Genomic DNA, 19798 nt, shown 5'->3' with positions numbered 1-19798 from the left:
GCCCTTTCCTTTTTGGGGAGGGGAAAAGAACATTTTTTGTTCTGTTTTTGTTTTTGTCCTGATAACAGGAGAAAACCTTCCAAGACTTTTTCCTCACTCAGATTCTTTGGGAGAGAAGGGAAAGGAGAGAGTGGATACCTCTATTATTCAGTCTTGTCTCTACCAATTTAATCCAATGTGAAAACAGTGTTCTAACACTGAAAGATTAATTCCTGAAAATCTAGGCCTTACAGGAAAGGTTTAGTTGTGTTAATCAAACACTTTCTCCCAAGTATATAATATGGCGAATCTCTCTTGTCACTTTTTAGCATTACTTCTGCATAACAGGCGTGGATCTCTTGAATGGGTCAAACTGCATAACCTTTTTGTCTGGAGATTTGCCTTTTGGAAGTTGTCCTGAAAATAGTTTTCTGTGTGATTGTTTTCTAAACAATTACACACGGAAGATGGATCAAGGACACCCACATGGATGTAACATTAAATGTATGCAAGACTTATGAGAAACAGGAGGTTAGATCATCATAGAATCATAGAATAGTTTGGGTTGGAAGGGACCTTCAAAGGTCATCTAGTCCAACCCCCCTGCCATCGACAGGGACATCTTCAACTAGATCAGGTTGCTCAGAACCCCGTCCAACCTGACCTTGAATGTTTCCAGGGATGGGGCATCTACCACTGCTCTGGGCAAGCTGTGCCAGTGTTTCACCACCCTTACCATAAAATATTTCTTCCTTAGATCTAGTCTAAATCTACCCTCTTTTAGTTTAAAACCATTCCCCCTTGTCCTATCGCAACAGGCCCTGCTAAAAGTCTGTCCCCGTCTTTCTTATAAGCCTCCTTCAAGTACTGAAAGGCTGCAATAAGGTCTCCTCGAAGCCCTCTCTTCTCCAGGCTGAACAACCCCAACTCTCTCAGCCTTTCTTCATAGGAGAGGCGTTCCATCCCTCTGATCATTTTCGTGGTCCTCCTCTGGACCCGCTCCAACAGGTCCATGTCTTTCCTGTGCTGAGGGCTCCAGAGCTGGACGCAGCACTCCAGGTGGGGTCTCACCAGAGCAGAGTAGAGGGGCAGAATCACCTCCCTCAACCTGCTGGTCATGCTCCTTGTGATGCAGCCCAAGATACGGTTGGCCTTCTGGTCTGCGAGTGCACATTGTGGGCTCATGTGCAGCTTTTCATCCACCAGTACCCCCAAGTCCTTCTCGGCAGGGCACTCTCAATCCCTTTGTCCCCCAGCCTGTATTGCATCTCAGGATACAAGAGCTATTGCCTTTCCCAGTAGTCTCTTGCCTTCCTCTTTTTGCCACTCAAAAATTTCACGTGTGCTCCATCTGTGCTTGGAACAACCTCCCTTGTCTCACATCCCGTCTCTGAGGCCTTCCTGAAATTCTCCTTGTTTTGTGAAGCCTCCAAGCTGGTACCATCTTCTCAGGAGTGCCACGGGGGAACCTCAGCTGGCCATACTCCGAGCCATGAATCTGATACACATAAGTGTTTTGAGGCAGGATTGCGCAAATAAAGGGTGGGGTGGGTTTTTCTGTGCTGCATCCTGTGGTAGTATGTGGAGAAGAAAGCGTGGCAGGAAGCACGGAAGAAGCAGCCAGAAAAGAGACAACAAATGTTGCTTGAGACAAACTTGTAACTCTATTTTTACCACATCCTGCTGTGAAAAATGAGCACTGAAAGTGACTATTGAAGAAAAAAGGCAAAATAATGCCTAGAAGAGAGAAGGGGGAGGATGCTTCTGCACCCTAGCTAATGTCTCCATTGTCTCTTTCCTCCATCCAGCCCGACTAATTCGTTTTTGCTGGTCAGATGAATGAAATACTGGCATCGAAAATCCATCTTCGCTTTCTGTGCCAGGGCGTGACAGCTTTGCAGCTGAGGGAGCGACCCAATATTATGCAGGCTACGCGTATTTAGCTGACAAGGAACAACTCGTCGCGTGTCTCTGCGAGCGGCCAGCACCGACACCTGCTCCCGAGGCGCAGCGTGTGCCGCCCGGTTTGTGCTGGATGTGGGGAAGACCGCGTCGCCCTGGATTATCGGCCGGTTTACCCGGAGGAGCCCGGTAATCCGGCCTCGAATCCCCTATCCCCGTGCTGGCCGGCGGCCGCAGGCCCCGCCGGCAGCAGGCGCAGCTCTGGCCGTGGCCGTCCCTCCGCGGGAGGGGGCCGGGGCCGGGCCGGGGGCAGGCCGCTAGGGGCCGGGGCGGAGCGGGCCGCGAGTCCCCGCCTGACCCCGCGGCGGGCGCCGCTCGCCGCCGCCCGGGGGGGCGCTGGTCGGCGCGGGAGGCCGGGCGGCTGCGGCACCGACACCGACAGCGGCCCCGCCTGCCCCGGCGGGTGGGGAGCAGCGGTCGTGCGTGGCCATCCCGTCCCCGCGGCGCGGCGTGGGGGGAGCCCCGGCGGACGGGAGCCCGTCAGCCCGGGGCTGCGGCAAGAGGAGCGCGGCTGAGGCGGCGGGGAGGCAGCGCCCGCCCCGCCGGGGAGGAGGAAGAGGCCAGCTCGAGCGGGCGGACGGACGGACGGACGGACGGACGCCCCCCGGCCCGCCCCGGCCGGCGGGAGGGAGGCAGGCAGGTACGCGGGGTCCGGGTGCCGGTGGCCGCTTGCAGGCGGCAGGCAGTCGGGCATTTTAAAGAGGGGCCGTCCGGAGCCGCGGAGGTTCACCGGCCGGGGGGGGGTGCGGGGCAGGGGACCGTTTTGCCTCCCTTTTTTTGCAGCCCGAAAATGTATGCGTGCTTTTTGTATATCCCCAGCAGTTTCTGTGGCGTGTGCTCGGTGTGGCCCTCCCGAGCTTTCTGGGAGGGGTGGAACTGGCACCGTTCACGCAGGAAAACGCGGATCCGCGTGGGCGTACGGCTCCGGTTGCAGGGATCTGGTTACGGACTGGGGGCAAAGTGCTCCCAGCAAACATGGAGAAACTTCTGCTTTTTTTTTTTCAGCTGGTATAGTTTTAGATGCTAGATTTGCAAAGAACTTGCAAAGTCATTCTGCATTTCACATTCTCCTCTCGTCTTTTTTTTTATTCCCACCCTTCTCCAGCAGTGTTACTTGCTCCTGCTGGTACTCTTGCCCTAATGTTTTTATGTGTAGATGCGTGTATGTGTAGTTTTACGTATTACGTTTATTTTGCATGGCTGGCTGGGTTTAGGAGGGTTTGATTTCTGGGTTACAACTACGGACACCTTCAAACTCCATTTCAGCTCCACTACTTAATTCCATATAGACAGTGATGCTAAGCTGGAAGCAGACATTTAAGAGGTGAGGGATGTCTTGGCGTTTACATTTAGAGCAGCTGAAAGAGCCCTTTTCCAGAGAGCCCTTTCCCTGTGCCCCTGTAGGATGGGGAGACCCTAATTCACTTTGCTTGGTGCCTCGCAGAGGAAAAGCAGCTAACGCAGTTGGGGTCTGCAGTGTCTCTTTCTAGCGATCTCTGTGCCAGAGAGGCAAGGCCTGGAATTGCCTCTTTACATCTTAAAACACCTTAAATATGAGAGAAGGTTGGAGGCAGGGAGAAAATTAAAGTAATTGTTTTCCCCTCGCATTCAGAGGGAGTTGCAAAGTATCAGTACTTTCTGGACAGATCTCTTACAGGAAAGGTAAAATTCTGATGCAAACTTGGAGGATTTGCACTAGGGGGAGAACTAGTGGAGCTTGAAGCAGTATCCCATAACATTCACCTGCGTGACGTTGTATTTGCAGGATGTCTTTGGCTCAGTTCTTTCATGAGCATGGGTCAGCGCTCCTTGCTGAAACTTACGTGCTCCTGCAGAGCTGGTTTTTTTGTCTGAATTCTGCCAAGCTCTTTCCCTTCATTTTGGGGAGTGTATGAAGAGCAGGAATATGCACTAGTTGGTGCCAAAACCAGTTTGCAGTCTATTTCTCTCTAGTAAGTGCTACAGCCTCTTCGTTACGTGCTCTGAGCATTGAAGTAGCATTGAAATTTATATTGGACACTCAAAATAGATGCTGATAGGCCTTGCATTTAATTTCTTTCATGCTAATCTAATAAATTCATATCTATTGTTATCTTAAAAGAGGATTAAACATTTCCTGAGGGGAAGGAGAGTTATGTGGACTGGTGTATATATGGGCTATATCCAGAGTACTGCAAGATTTGCAATTCATTGGTTTTGTTGTTCTGAGGGGATCTTCATTCTAATAATCAACAACTGATAGGAGTTGTTGCTTTTTATTATTGCTCTCTGCATTTTAATTCTCTAAGGACAGGTAGCTTTCTAAGACGCCTGACAAAGCTGGATGTTCAAGTCTCATTGAACAGAAGTTCAAAGGACCTACGGGGGACATTAGTTGGGCGGTTCCTAGCCCACTCTGCTTATAAAACAATGTATTGCAGGAAGCTAGTAGTTCAAGTTTTAAGATGTGGGTACTTTAAAATTACTAGTCTGTTCATTTTTTGACTTGTTTAAAGTCAATCCACAAGTAGGTGGATAATTTGACTGTAATGGCATGTGTTTAAAATAGTGATTGCTGGTTTTTAATATGCAGAATTGTTTCAGCCTAGCTAGCTGGAGTAGCTGCAAGCTTCCAAAGCTGACTTGACCCTGCAACAAGATATTTCAATAGGGTATGCTGAGAGCCAAAAATAAAATATATTAAATAAAATGTCACAGGTATTAGCAAATAAAAATAGATGCAAAGCAACGCTTCTCTCCCCTGGGATCTAGGATTTATGATGGAAATCAGCTGTCATTTTATAATGCCCTGCGCGCTAATTGCAGGTTCATGTTAATCATCACTGTATAAGAGGGTATGTCAAATCTTATTTTCCATCCCATCCATACAGGATAAGCTTCTAATGAGCTGTGATCCTTCAGCCACATCCACACATCAGCTCTCTGCTGGGTTATCCTGCCTATATCCCAGATAATTTTCCAGATGGTTTTGGTTTTCTAATTTGCATGCAAGTACTGGGGCATTTTTGTCCCACGGCTACAAGCCATTTTATACACAAATGCCCTGCATTTCTGCATGTAAATCGAGATCAGATTACACATATTTGTAGTTGCAAATGAATATTTATTTTTGGCTGTCTAATTTGTCATTTAGAAAAATGTTATTTTTAAGGAACAGGCACTTCCCAAAAGGAAGGTCACTATTGGTTGTTTTTGTGACTTCATTTTTGGATGCTCATAAGTCACTGAAGACTTATATTGCTATGAATTATTTTTTTTCTGTAGACCAAGGAACTAGAAACTGGCATAAGTAATCTATGTATTTATATAGACTGAGCTGTAGTAAAGCAATATGTTGTTTTTATTTGAAGTTAGCACTTTGAGTGTTTATATTGAAGGATTCATTTTGTTCTAGTTTAAGTAGTAGCCATATGCTAAAATAACCAGCAAAGCAAACACTTACGCTTTCCAAAGTAGAACTTTGGAACTGAAGTAGAACTGAAGGGCTTCAGCATACAGTGAGAACATTTTAAAATGTGTTAATCAGGTTCCTGCTTGCATTCCTAATTCTCAAACAGAATTTATCTCCCCAAGTCTTCCAAACCACCTAACACAGTGTCTGCCTGACTCTGAAAGTGTCTTAAACGTATTGGGTCTCCCTCTTTAAGCAGAAAGTTCTTAAGCGGCTTATCTAGAGCTGCTGTAGTTGAGCATCAAAGCCCTTAGGAGATCAAGAAACTAGGACACCTGGCAAGCACACTGTAAACACAGACGCTGATAGGATTGGTTGTGTCTCAAAATGCAGTTGTATGGGCTTTCTCCTTAAACCATCGCCAGAGGAGGAACCAGTGCTCACCCTCCCCTGAGAGCTGGTGGTAGACTCCGTTCTAGTAGTTGAAACCTGGGCTCCTGGTCCCTGTGCCCAGGGGGTTCAAGCCCACATCTTCGCCCACCTCCGCAGGTGTTGCGCAGGCTGAAGTGAGTGGGAGGGCACACTTCTCTCCTTGTGTTCAACCTGGGCCATCTCGTGGAAGATGCAGCGTGTTGCCCGAGGCTGACATGAGGGAGCACCAGCAGGAACCTGACCCTGTTGCAGCAGTTCGTGTGTTCCCCTGGGAGGAGGGCTGGGATCTAGTGCTTGGTCGCTGATGATGAGACTGTTATCAGAGGTGGGAATTTCCACAACATCCTCCATGTTTCAAGAGACAAGCAACACTTAGCTAATTGCTCTAGGAGAAAACTGGGCCCAGGAGAAGAATGAGCTCTGAGCTCTGGAGTAGATGGTGACAACTGTTTGTAGTCCTGGCTTAGGAGTTTAAGCCCTGAAGTTGAAGTGGGGAGAGCGTCCAGTATTTCCTACCAGAAAACCACATTTCCAGTGCAGAAATCTCCATCCTGGGTCACCTCTCTCTCGTGGTGTATCTGTGTGGCGGTAGGTGCCAGCCTGGCAGTTTTGTGTTATGCAGGTGTTCAGTTCTTGTCATAACCGATCCAGTCCACAGGTTGGGGTGTCTGTGACCTGACCTGTAACTCCATTCCCTCCCCCGCTCTGTGTTGGGAGTCGTCTTCCTTAGCCTTCAGCAAAGGAAGAAGTAATGTTGCATCTTCACATGATCTTTTCACTTGGTTCTTTCAGATGCCCTGCGAGCATCATCTGACAAGGAGAGGGAAATTCCTCATTCCCTCATATTTGAAAAGCTTTGCTTTGATACTATAGTGTTTCTTTGTTCTAGGGCAGGAAAGCACCTAGTTGGAAAGGGTGTGGATAAGCAAGATTGGTGTCTAAATTTATTTTAAAGCTCCTTTATTCAAAGAGATATCACATCTTATTTTTTGGCAGTTGTTTGAAACTCTGAGGACTACTGGCAAGCTGCGAGTGCTAAGTGCCTTGCCAAAAACTATTGCAAAATACTGCCACTGCAGAAGTTGCATAACTTACAGACCGTTACATTTCTCTTGGAGTAAACCAAAGGGGTACCAACTTCTGCTCCTTTGCCTCTGCTGAGAAGCAAGACCGACACGTTTCCAGCTGTTTCCGAGGCACCAGCGTGCTGCTTTGCTGCTGCCGTCTCTTCTAGTTCTTGCAGTCAGTTTTCCTTCAACAGTACTTCTCCATCTCTTATTCACTGTTGTGAAATAACTGACGAAACAGAGCTATTTAAAACATTTTCATTGTATTGTTAATTGCAAAATGTTTTGGAACAGACATCAGACCAAGGAAAGCTTTGCCTCTGGTTCTGAACGCAATGCTAACATAGCAGGTGCATCAAAAGAGATTTGCAGTGTTCCATGGAATTACACCTCATATTTGAGTGTTTATTGAACAATTGTGGAATTGAAGTCACTCCCAAATATTTATATTAATCTAATTAATAGAGGATACAAAATCTGATATCTAAATATATGCAAACTGTGGGTCAATTTTTGAGGTCTCATAACTTTTCTGTTTGCTGTTAAAATAAGGCACCGGTTGGAAACAAGTTCTTTTTTTTTTTGAAACTATCTTGATGGCTATTTCAGGGCTTTGCACCATTAAGCTTTGCTCAAATTGATATTTTAATGAGAAATTGTGTTTGGGGGACTTCTGAGGATTATTGTCCTCGTGGTATATAACATTGCATTACAGTGACATTTCTGGATTCAGCTGGGAAGATACGCTGAAGGGGTAAGTACTGCTCAGGGCTAAACGTCTTAAATCATGCAGTTATTCAGGTTAGAAGGAACCTTGGGAGATACTGGGTGCGACCTGCCGCTCGAAACAGGGTTAACCCTGAGTTCAGACAGGGTTGCTCAGGGCTCTGTCTAGCTGGGTTTTGAAAACCTCGAAAGACAGAGGCTTCGCAGCCCCTCTGGGCAACCTGTCCAAGTGGTCAGTTAGCCAAATAATGATTTCCCTTCTCATGCAATGCACCGCAAGCAAAGAGTCTGTCTCTGTCTTCTCAGTAACCTTCTCAAAGGCATTGGGAGGCTGCTGCGGAGTCCTGGTGAAGCCTCCTCTACTCAAGGCTGAGTGAGCCTAGTCGCCTCCGACTCACCTCCTAGAGCACGTGCTGCAGCCCTTGTCCGTCTGTCTCTGACCTCTTCCGTGCCCTGTGTAGTTCCTGCTTAAGTGCAGGAATGTTGGACACGTGGATTTAAATGTGAATGTACTCAGTCTGCAGGACTCTGACAGAACAACCGTGTATTTAGATTATGATAGTTTAGACTTTTTTTTTTGGCATCTGAGTGTTATTTATTTATGAACTGGGATCACTGTCAAGCCCTAAAATATGTTTCATACTAAGTTTAGTAAATAAGTAAGGACTGAGCATTCAGAAAATGAATGCTTTTACTTAAATGCTGTGGAATTTCCAGTTTATGGTATGTGTTTTGTTTTAATGTTGGGAAGAGCATGGAATAGGGATAGGCGGTAATTAAAGAAAAAAATAACTTTTGTACTCCCTTTGGATGGGATTTAATCATACCTTGCAAAAGCAAGATGCATTAAGTCTACAAGTTTGGAATGCTACCAAAAACTACAAAACAGAGAAAATTTAGAACAGTTCAGAAATAAAAGCAACCTGGCAAAAGTACCCAGACTGTCAAACGCCTGAAGACAAGTGCATCAAAGAACTTGAAGACTTCTGCTTCCTTGCTGCAGTAGTAACGGTGCATCTTGATTATATTATAGGAAAAAAAAAAGACAATAGCTATGTTGTCATAAAAGGTAAGTAAAAAGAGCATGTAGCATTAAGGAGTATATAGCAATGTTTTATGAGAGGTAAGAAGTGAAACAGAAGGGGGTTATCAAGAGGCATAGTAGATGCTGTCAGCCTAGAATCCAATTTGCCTCCTGATTTTTTTTTCCCCAAATACTAGGCCCTCTTGTTTCAATTCAAGTGTTTCATTTAAGTAATACATCTAATGGTATTTATCTAATCTCCTGGTACTCACAGTAAATTTCTTGTAAATAAGTAATTTAGCTTGATCAATTGCTCTTACAAGGGGTTCTGGATTTTCAGACTATCATGGAAATATTTAGGCAGCATTTTAATACTAAAACATCTAAATTTCACCCCCAACCCTCCCAAATCAACCCTTGGTAAAAGAATATCTGTTGTCTTTGGGATTGTTGGGTCTCTTTTCTGCCATCCTTCTGTGTTCAGAGCCCTGATTGAAAACATATGGGGTTTCTCTGTCAGGGGACCACAAAACTGTCCCTTGGTAGTGTCCCGTAAAAACCAGGTGATACTTGCAGCAGTGACAGAAGACCTGAGCAATTACATTGCTCTGGCAAGAGAGCGTGGCCAGTGTGCTCCGAAATTTTCAACTTAGTGTAAAGTGTTTGTATCAAGAACAAGTTGTGCTGTTTCCAATGAGGTTTTACATCTTGTGTATGCGTCCACACACATTACATGTAACTCTAAAGGCATATGCCAGATAGATTGGTTTAACTCCACTTTTCTTCAGAATTTTTTGGAGGTTGGCTGCCTCTTTGGTGCTCTTTTCATGTTAACTAATACGTTATGTGATGGATGAATAGGATTCTTTATAGAATTATCTAAAACCAGGCACTGATTTATTTGAAAACAAAGGGTTTCTTTAGAGCTAAGTTTAAGCTGGCATTGCCATGAATCCTAGAATTATTCTACATTTAAATGAGAGAACAGTGATGCACTTGTACTTGGGCTTTGAACAGCACAGAGCTGTTGACCAGAGACTCGGAGACCACTGAGCAAATCTTTCTAGGTTCAGTTGCTGAAGTTTCTAAGCCTACTTTTCTCTCCTTACGCAGATAATGAAAAGCAAAACTAAAAAGATGCTATAAGTTGCACTAGTCCATTTTTTTGGAGGTATGCAAGATGGTTCTGCAGTGCGTGAATCAAAAAATCTATAAAATCCAGAGTGCTCTGCAGCAATCTGAACGCGTACTTGTTCTCTGTTTTGGTTTGGAGTGTGTGGGGTATAGTGCATAGCAGCTAAACAATACCTCATTTGTTTATAAAAAATGTTGGGAAGAAGGGGTGAGAAAGAAGAAAATATTTACAGTAGTGTTCTACCCAATTAAAATCAGAAGGCAGACTGAAAAGGAAAGAGTTCATCTACCGTCCAAGCCAATTAAAAGTAAGTTTTGCTCCTTGGATGTTAATTTACACATCCAAGGCAATGTAAATTTAAACTAGAAGCTTGACTTAACCTCACCAATTCAGACGAACTTCAAATTTATGATTCATTTGGTGTTGGTCATAGCATCTGGGTGTTTAAGCACATTTTATGTGAATTGACAGAGGCTATTAAGAAATTCATAAACTGCCTTTAAATGTTAATCTTGTGGAGTACTTCACCAGAATGTATAAATAATGCCCGTCTTGCAAACATAGTGCTGCAACACAAGCTGGCTAGGATCCTCAGTTAAGATAATCCTATGTTTGATGCCCTCAGCCATTTTTCCTGTTGTTTAATTATCTGGGAATAAAACCAGAATTCTGTAGCTTCTCTCATATATTAAAAGCAATCTAGAATTTCTGCGCAAACATTTTAATTGTATTTGTCGATATTAGTTGAGGTTGGTTGTGGGTTTTTTTCCCCATGTTTCATGCGTGTTTGTTTATAAAGAATTAAAATAGAGGTGGAAGGAGGAATCTCATAACACTTACGGGGTTTACTCAGAAATAAAACTGTAAACTTGTCAACGTGTGCAAAAATCAGTTTGCTGATTTACATAGAAGCATCACTTGAAGTAACTTGAAAGAAATTTTATCATCAACCACCCAGTCAAAGCCCAGATAATTATTCAGGGAACCATGATGGATGCATAATGTGCCCAGAGTAAGAAACAAAACAGTCCTTGATAAGGAATCCGAAGGTGCCGAATATTTCAGAAGCTACAGAGCAATGGCCTCATAGGGAACAGAGGATGGCCTTGCAGCTCAGAATCTAAACAGGCATGCGCACAGAGATGTGCACAATTTGACCCTTCTTTAGGAAAAGAAAGTTGCATCATGAAATGAAAATAAGTTGATAAGAAGTTAGGAACTGGCAATGAGAAACTGGAACGTTCTTTGTCTTGGTTACTGCTTTATGACTCGGCAGCTGGCAAAGATTGATGGCTTGGGTGCTTGGCCTTTTGTTTTGGTTCTGCTATTTTAATTTATATGAGTCAGAAAGTCCCTAGACATGGATCCTCATATAAAGAAAAGAAAGAAAGGAAAAAAATGCAGATTATTAGCAATGTTATTTTAAAACCAATACGGTTGTTAAATGAAAACATTGTGATGGTTTATTACAGTTTACTTGCAGACCTACCAAAGATGTCCATATGTCACATCAGGTGTCAGTTAAAATGGTCAATACGCTGTCTCGAAACAGTCAGTGCCTGGTGCCTGGACAACGCTGTCACTCCAGTCATGCTTGTTGCTGCAAAGTATTTGGATCTATCTAACAGCTGAGGCAAGCAGTGTTGTTCTGGTCTGCTACGGTTGACCTGTCCTGCGTTGCTTTCTGCCATGTGGATGCCACTGTTGGTCCCTGGATTCCTTTGGTTTGGCTTAGGGTGAGTCTGTGTTACTGGATTAGTTCAGTTCAGGAGCCTGCTTTTGAAGTACATACCTCACCACGTTTTGGTTCACTTTGCCGGGTAATCTTGGGGAACATGAGCTGGATTCCTTTCAGATGAAGGAAGATGTTCTGCAGGAGTGCTTTTAACACCTACCAACCACAAACAGGTGTCCTGCCCGCAGGACCAGGCTAGGGCTGGCTTGAAGCAAAGCATACAAATCCTGCCGCGCCAATATGGGTAGTGTGGATGCTGCGTCCTCAACATAGCTGTTTTCCTCTCTGTGGGTCTGCTTTTCTTGCATTGCGTTACTTGCTAAGGTAGACATTGGAACAAAAACTACAGCAAGGGCAGATGCAAGCACTGGAGCCTGCCTTTTCTCTTGACTTCAGGTGCAACCTCGAAAGTAGTTGCTCATGAAAGTGTAACACACCTCTGAAATGGCTCTCCCTGCAAATGGCAGTCTCATTTTTCATCTTTCTTTTTCTCAGTTTCCTGCCTGTCACTTGACTTCCCTCAGCACTTCTCCTCTCTGTGCTTTCAAACCACTTTTCCTTCCCCTCGCTTCTTGTTTGCCACCGTCTCTTTCCTAGAACGTTGTTCCCAGCCATAAGGTCTCAGTCTCAAGAAGTCATTTGACTGTCTCTGCCCCAAAGGTGCAATCTGTCTTTTATGAAGAAGTGTTTGCCTCAGCTGTTTTTAAAGCTCGTTGCTGGTGGAATCTCTTCTAGTACTTCACTACCCTTCCACTATTTTTTTTTATGTTCTTGTCTCTCCTCCTCCTGTGTTTAACCTGAACCTTTTCTGTGCTCATTTTAAGCTCATTAGGACTTGTCCTATCCATAGCTGACTGAAGAGACAATTCCCTTCTCTTTGTAGTAGTCTTCCAATGTAACAGCTATCCCTTAAATGTTTTTTTTTCCCCCCGTACTAACAACAAGCTTGTCCATCCCACCTCCCCGTAAGTCACATTTTCTCATTACTATTCGCTAGACCCTCTCTGGTGAGTCCACATCTTTCCTAGGTATTCAGACATGAACAGAGTAAAGTAGAAGGATTTTTTTGAGTTCAGCAGATTATGTTCAGGCTTTGCACTCCAACGCTTTTTTGTATTTTATATCTCATAGCAATGTTTGTTTTTCTTACAACAGCATGATACTTGTCTCTTGTGACCCGCTGTAGTCTGCTGCCTTGTTATTTCCCATCCTGTATTTCTGTATTTGATGTTTCCTGCCTGTGGGCAGTATCTTGTACATCACCTGCTACGTTTCACTCCGTCCTTCCAGATCACTACTATATCCTGAAGATTATATATTTAACCTTTGTTTCTCACATCCTGAACTAATATTTATTCTTCCTGCATCTGTAGTCTGATTGTTAAAATATCTCAAGGCAGTTTCAAAGACTTACTAAAGGAAAGATGTGACATCTGTGGTTTCTCTCCTACCTATCTGGAAGGCCTGTCAAAGGAAGTTAGCAATGTGATTTAACAAATCTCTTTTGGCTACTAGTTAAGATTATCTTCCAGGCGCTGCTAATTAATTTGTTCTGGATTGTTTTCCCCGGGAATTTGAAGTGAAACTGACTCACTGGGTCTCTAATATTCTTACCTGTTATTTTCTGTTACTTTGGTTTGTTTACTTGTTTGGTTTTTTCCATTGTGCACACACACTTTCATTCACATTCTCTCTTTCTCTTTCCTCATCCCCCCTGAAATCTTACCTGTCATTGCTATTATTTATGCTAATCACTGCTTGCAGTTGACCCTCTTGGTGAAGACTGATGTCCTAAACATGGTAGCCTTCTGGATGTCATCTCTCATCAGTTTTTCTGTTGACTGGGGCCACGAGGTTTTTCTTGTTCTTAAGCTATAAACATATTCATAATAAGGATTTTTTTTGTTGTTGCTAGCCAGGTTTTTTTTATTTGCATTATAATTCTATCTTAACCATGCTGATTCTCATACCTATGTACTTACGCAGATTTTATACTTAGTGCTAGCAATTTGACTGTGTTTTCACATTCTATGTCTGTCTTGACAAATAAATCTTGCACTACAACTTCTGCTGTTTATTTTTACAGGGCACAAGCACAGATTATCCTGTTGTATTGTTTCTTGAAGGAACTGCTGCTGCTTTCTTGTCTCTGCTCTTCGTAGTGTCTCTTGTGAAGTCTCCTCTCTATCTGAGTGTGTTCACATTTGTCTTCATTACATTTATGAGCTCCCTCTCCTCCCATTTCATGAGGTTTAGTCAACTTGTCTTCTGAACTGGTTGTTCTCCACTTGTCTAGAAACAAATTTAAAGGATCTGCTGCCTTCTGTATTTTCTCAATTTTTTAATTAAAAAATTGCTAATTTTGAAATAAAAGAAGTGTGAGTCTAAACAACAATAAAGTTTCATGTCAATTCACGTGCCTTTGCTCCTTATACCTATATTGTGGCTATCAAGATACCACGTGTTGTTAGATTCCCATTTCAGGCTTTTCTGTTTTATTTCCAAGTTGCTAGCTGTTTGATATGTAGATTTGAGATATCAGACAAACAAGCCTGGTGCTGCTAGATATTTTTTAATGGCTTTGTCGTTGTTTAGACTGATTAGCCCTGTTAGTGCAAATGGCTTGTTCTTGCATCGCCTCAGACTCTGCCGACTGCCTACCAGGCGTTGTCTGTCATGTGCCTGGTGCCAGTGGATCTACCACAGTGGGAAACATCAATTTAAAAAATAAAGAGAGGGTGTGCTTTCAGATTTACAGTTACTGTGCGTTTCCATTTCTGGTCCACGGAAGCCAGATTTTGTTCCACAAGTTGTTGATGCTGTGCAAACCGCAGATGCTGGACCCAAGCTCTTCCAACCATGGATTTAGGCCCAAGATTTATTTCCACTGCTTGTTTCAGCAATGAAATGCAAAAATTTTAACAAACCCGCTTCATTATAATGAACAGTTTTGTGACTTGAGTGACCTCGGCAGTTAACTGTAAATGCCTCCCCTTGCTGTTTTTGCTCTCCACTCCTGAGAGAGAACTGAGCCTTTGCATGTTCACCCTTGGTGACACCAGTGATGCTAAAAGCTTACCGTTGACTTTCTTCAAATCCAGGGTCAGTGAAAGAGGCAGAAAGAGTGCTCCCACCCCGCTACGGGAAGCCAGTCCATGCAGCGTTTTCTTTGAATTGAAGCTGCAACATGCCCTGCCGCTCTTTCAAAAGAAAGGGATCTGGTTGTCCTGACCAGGGTCTTAAGAGCTAAGAATAGAAAGATTTTGAAACTTTAAAGGATTACTGTGTAGTCCATAGAGCACGATAAGAGGGGTGTGTGCAATAATAAGTTATCTGTATGGATAAATTTGCGTAGTTATGTTGGTCATTGGCAGCCTCTAGGCACTTGAAGCTGCATAAAGTCCACATTATGCTAGATGTCTTGCACAAAATTAATAAAGATGACCTCTTTTCCGAGGAACTGTGCTCTGGCTTTTATTCCTGGCTGGTGAGATAGGACAAGTTACAGCTGCAGCATGAAAAGAATCCTGAACAGAGTGGGTGGCAGTGGCACTCGAGCGTGGAAGAGAGCTGTGGTGAGCAGAGCTGCACCTCTTGAGGGTTGAAACCTTGTGGGCTTTCTCCGGTGAGGACGGGTTACAGAGAACGGGCAAGTTACAGAGAACGGGCAAGGATGTAACGTGGTAGACAGACATTATCCTGGTAGACAGTCAGGGAAGGTAGAAAAGAAACAAAACCGGGAAGATATATTTTTCATTGCCTACTATTTGATATTACTGTTTGCAGAGTGTGTGCAACTGCCTGCAACCTTTTTTCTGTGCTGATGAAGGAGGTGCGCAAAATAAAATGCTATTTAGGGTTTAATATAATAATTAAGTAGGCAAAGCTCTGCCAGTTTGTCCTGATCACAAAATGCTTTTTTAGGCTTCTGTCTCCTTTTCCCCCAGTTGCACTAACATCTCCAGCCCAATAAGATTTACTGTGATTTTGATGTTAATTTATTTGCAGCCCTTCCTATCCTGTACCTAACTGGAGATTAGTTTTAGCAAACTAATTCACTGAGCACATTGGCACATGCACCCAGATGCTCCTAGGGAGCTCCGATCTCCCTGGGGCTGGCGAGTGGTCTTCCAGACGTTTGTATGTAACCTGGGGGTTCTGCTGTTGCTCTACACAGATGAGCAATCAATGTTACGCGGTGCTAGAGAGTATGGGCTGGGGTGCTTTTAGAAGAACGTAAGGAGTAGACTGTTTTTTCCTAGCTCTGTAAAAAGGCTGTCCTTTGCAAGTAATCTTCCTCCACTGTGGGATAACGAATGAGATGCGCTGGGAGTTTGGAAGACTCAAGATCTCTTCCTTGTTCTACTGCAAAAACTTTCCTTGTGCCTTGGTTGGATCTTTGAGTCTGTGTTGCAGGCACATTTTTATTGCTGTTTTCATGGTTTACAACGTAGCAGGTCTTAATTTTATTGTTCATTGGAATCTGAATAGTCTTGGCCACGAAAATGCTGCTACTGGCAAAGAAAATACTACTTAACCTATTTATTTGGATTCAGACCTGGGTTTGTTTATTTACTCTCCTTAGCCAATATCTGGATTTTGTTTGTTTCTTTCTTTAATCTGACTTCCTTCCAAACCTGTGAAATATTCTGTGCCAACATACTGCAGAATCAACCACAGACCAGTGTCAGACCTATTTTCCTTTTAAGGCTCTTCAGTAAATCGACTGCTTCATTTTTCAGGTGCGGGCAGATTATCTAGCAGTACTTGAAAACTTTTAAAATGTAAGACGAATTCCACGATTTATGTGTTCAGAAGATACAAGTATTCTCTGAAATAACTTTTTGTTAGTATCCTATTTATTTTCCTTCGTAGTAAATGTGCCCCTCCATATGCTTGTTTTTTTTTTTCTTTTGCCTTACACAAGAAAATCTCCATATGATTTTTTTTTTTTAATAAAGTAAAGGAGTGGGGGTTCTGCATGTTTTCCTCTCTCCTCCCCCAGACACTACAGGAAGTCATGGGCTCTGCTCTCAACTTTCCTGGACATGCAATAAAACAAAACTTCATATAATCCCATGTAAATTAAATAACTAATCCCACCATCTTTCTGTTTTCATGCTCCCACAATTCTAGCATCTGCACAGGTATAGTTTGTCTTTATACCTGCCCACCATGGTAGGCATATTAACGCTTTCAAGTTTGCATTTATATGAAATGTCCAAAATGTCTCCCTCTTTGATGTTAGCTTACTGTTTTATTTGTTCTCTTTTTGTCTCCCTCAACCGCTGGTCCTTTCGTTAGTTGATAGAAACTCTACTGTCACACCATTATCCCATAAAAGTGCTAAGCTGCTCTGGCTTGTGTGATTGAGACATGCTTCCCATAAACCAGTTTTCAAAATGAGGTACAAGTTTAACTGTGCAAGTTCACAATTAATACAATAAAATGTTTATGAAAAGCTTTATTGAGCAATTATGCATGTAGGAATGCTGGAGCCAGGGATCAGCAGTACAAACAGCCATCTTGCTTGCTCTGACTTTAAAAGAATTGCGTAAAAAATGTTTTTGTCCTCAGCACTTCCTCATTTCTCAAAATTGGGCATTATTCTTGTGAGACATAAAAAGTGCTTCTATGTTCTGATTTTGAAGACGCTTCTGAATCAATCAGTGGAGGCAGATGGGTGAAGGAATGAAAATATCCATCATTACCCCGACTCTATTTTAACAGAGGTACGTGGTGAGGACCCCTTGGCCGGACACCTGCCCCCCCCCCCCCCCGGCTCCTCGGGGAGGTGACGCGCCAGCAGCCCAGGCGTTCCCTGCGGTTCTGGCGTGCTAGCCACTGCGTGCCGGTGGGCATAAACCGGTGGCAAACAAAGGGGACAAATGAGCAGCATAGGCCTGGGAGAACCGCAGTTATATACAGGGGAACGGTGAAACGTTATTTCTGAAGTGGGTATTTTGAAGGGCTGTTACCGCAACACTTTTTATATAAATGGAAGGTACATTTGAATCGGAAGCAATTTGGTGTAGAAACCTGCTAGTGACTCATCCAAACCTGAGAGGAAACAGAGCTAGTGCGGCACAGAGAGATTTTGAGCGCTTACATGGTATCTGCTTCAGACTGGAGTTAAATTTTCATCAGTTAATCTAAGAGTGGAAGATACCAGCACCCTCCTCCAACACCGCTCCTATTAGCTTCCATTAGCTTGGTGCATATTCCAGTTTGGGTATCCTTATCACCGTTGCAATTGCGTCTGAACAGAGGTTGATTATTGGTGGTTTCCTGAACATTGTACAGATTCTACACAGCTCCCATATTTTACTACCAATGCAGTAAGAACGTATTTATCAAGTGCTTCAGTTCATGAGATGTATGAAATCTTGAGTTTTGTGGCTTTACAAAATTTTTATCATCTTTCTAGAACAGAATTTTTTCTTTGCTTAATTTGAAGATTTATAAAAACATTTAATGAATGGGGTTGACACAAAGATTGCCATGTAATTAGAAAACTTTGGCATTTTACTCTTTTGTGTTCTTATGTAAGCTTAAAATTGCGTTGTCATCTACAAAAATTACTTTAATTTATACAGCATTGTTGGAGAAGACTGTAGTTGGAATAAGACTTATTCTTGATCTCATGCCTTATAAAAGGAAAACAGAGTAGCTTGGATTTGTGTGCAGGAACATTTTCATATGAAACATTTGACTAATTTGAACAATGACTGCAAGAAAATACCATGTCTTTTAAGTAATCTGGTTCTTATTGTCCCTTTAAAATGGCTGTATGTACATCAAAGCTCAATGTCAACAGATGCAATTTTGTGATAACTTCTCCTACTTAAGTATTCATGTTCCATGCTGCAACCTACAATGTCATTGTTTGTTCTCTGTGGTCCTTTCCACCCAACACCATGATAGCTAACATCAAAAGACTGCTGACCTGAAACATTAAATACTGCCATGTTCCTTTTTAAAATGGCGTAATGGAACAGTGGTCTTGAGTTAATATCGAGATTAGAGGGATTTATTTAATTGTTACTTACGCTTCATACTCAGATTTACAAAATTCCATTAAGTAGCTTCTGCTAGTTCGTCGTATTATAAAAAGAAAGATATGTTAAAGAAGAACTTAGTTTAGTAGAGTCCAAAAGTTGATCATCTGTCCTCTGCCCCTGCTTGTTCTTGGACATCCTGTGTTGTATTGGTTTTACCTGGTATAAGAGGACAGGATGTATCTTTAGATAAATATATTGCTGAAACTCACTTACTAGTTCAGACCCACATACACACTTAAAACATTGACCCACAGCTCCCAGGACTGACAATGAGAGTATTTGTGCTTGGAGAACAAAAACCAGACTCTGTAGTTGGTAGATGGAAATACATCTTCTCTGTGGGTTGGGAATAGGTTGGGCATCTGGGGAACATGAGGAAAAGGCTAGATAAACAACTAAACAAAGTAAGGACAGCAAATAATAAACTCCTACAACATTTTGTGTAAATCTCTCTCGTTTTTGGATTATGAGATACAGCTTCTTGCTTTGGTAGTGGGGTTTTTAAATCACTGCTACCTTTTTTCTACTCCCAGTTGGTGCGTAACAATGCTTTGGCGGAATGCATGTGTCTTGACATAAACAATTTGTTAGAAGTATTAACAGAACAGCAAATCTAAATCTGGTCTATTCCGTAGATTTTAGGCTGCCTTTAAAATGCTGACATTTTTGAAAAAGGCTGTGAGCCTTTTGTGAAGGGGTGGACACAATGGGGGGACACCCCCCAAACCAATGCCCTTGTTTAGTTTCATTTGAATAGAATACCTGCACAGATGAGCTACCAGTAAATAGCTTGAAAATGCAAATATGGTGCTTGCATTCTTGCTCATCTCTCCAATCTGGGGAAGAACTCTTGACGTTCTGGGTAGACCTACATAACATTGTGTGCCAGAGCATTTGTTTACCAAAGCATGTTTGTTCACCCCAGCCTGTATTTGCAATTCTAGTAGAACGTGCTGTAGCTGGGATTCAGGAGGCTGAATTAAGAAACATCCATACAGAATTACTACTTAGAGATATTTTTTTCTTTTATACTTAGCTTAGCTTTTGTGTACCTTCCTGCACAAACTGCTCAGACCTCCTGCAAACTCAGATGCTTGACCTGTTTTATAGAACTGCATTTATAAGCTGAATTCCAAAGAGTCTTTAAGAACAAAATACAGGTCTTGCAGTACTATGAGTTGGGAGGTTTTTTAGCAACTTACACTGATACTTCATGAGGTGTATTGACTAACTTCAGCTTCAAAGTGTTTAACGGCGCAGTAATTTATTATATAATTGGTATATCG

The 19798-nt window shown here is 42.9% G+C and overlaps 1 protein-coding gene across 4 annotated transcripts in view; it reads left to right on the top strand.

Annotated features, from left to right (window-relative positions):
- Nucleotides 1-2330: 2330 nt before the first annotated feature.
- The window catches only part of SGK3 (serum/glucocorticoid regulated kinase family member 3), a 62037-nt gene continuing 44569 nt past the window's right edge, over nucleotides 2331-19798 (top strand). For 2 of the 4 annotated variants that reach the window (XM_075141720.1, XM_075141721.1), the window contains exon 1: nucleotides 2331-2581. The gene's annotated coding sequence lies outside the window, so the exon portion shown is untranslated. The remainder of the gene's footprint in view (nucleotides 2582-19798) is intronic. The other 2 variants (XM_075141708.1, XM_075141717.1) reach the window with 2 other exon arrangements.

This window comes from Calonectris borealis, chromosome 2, assembly GCF_964195595.1.
Source record: "Calonectris borealis chromosome 2, bCalBor7.hap1.2, whole genome shotgun sequence".
Classification (NCBI taxonomy): domain Eukaryota; kingdom Metazoa; phylum Chordata; class Aves; order Procellariiformes; family Procellariidae; genus Calonectris; species Calonectris borealis.
This window is presented reverse-complemented; position numbering and strand designations above follow the sequence as displayed.